At 29.6% G+C, this 695-nt stretch overlaps 1 pseudogene; it reads right to left on the bottom strand.

Annotated features, from left to right (window-relative positions):
* Positions 1–695, bottom strand: part of LOC119307496 — an 18,173-nt pseudogene that overhangs the window by 15,576 nt on the left and 1,902 nt on the right.

Below are 695 nucleotides of genomic sequence, written 5' to 3'. Positions count from 1 at the left end.
AAATAGATCAGGGGGTAAAATGAACCACCCCCTTTATTCAGGGTAGTAAAATGGACTTTTTTCAATCAAAACCAATGATTTTCCGCTGCCACCCAGTGACATAATTCCACCATTTATGTTATTTCATTTTATAATTCTTCCATGTAAATATTTAATATCGCATACAACTTTCATTTGTACACACAAAATGAAAATATCTGGATTCATCAACTTTACTTATATTATAGATATACGTGTTGTGGAAAATCACAAATATGTCTAATTTACTTCATTCTACTCATCTAAATTATTATTTTCTGAACAAAATCAGATATTCTCTCTAATGCCTTGTATATCCTATTTCCTTTCTTCTACTCTTAGATCTTTCTCATGTTGATTGACATGTAGTTCTTTTACTAAGAGATCTAGATTGTTCTAGATAGTAAAAAATCCAGACATGTTTATTATGAAATGCTCTCTTATTGTTGTTACAGAAAAAACGTGTTGTACAAAATCACAAATGCTCGTACCTCTGATTTACGACCTTCTACTTATCCATATTAATGTTTAGACTTCCTTTAACAAATCACATATTCGATTTTGATACCTCAAATTTCCTATTTCCTTTCTAGAGTTTAAGATTATTTTTTCATGCTGATTGAGATGAAGGTCTTGTAATAGATGAGAGAAGAACAAAATTGTTATACCATAAATAC

The sequence above is a fragment of the Triticum dicoccoides genome, chromosome 5B (assembly GCF_002162155.2).
Source record: "Triticum dicoccoides isolate Atlit2015 ecotype Zavitan chromosome 5B, WEW_v2.0, whole genome shotgun sequence".
NCBI lineage: Eukaryota > Viridiplantae > Streptophyta > Magnoliopsida > Poales > Poaceae > Triticum > Triticum dicoccoides.
The sequence above is the reverse complement of the archived record's forward strand: the minus strand, read 5'-3'. Positions and strand labels throughout refer to the sequence as shown.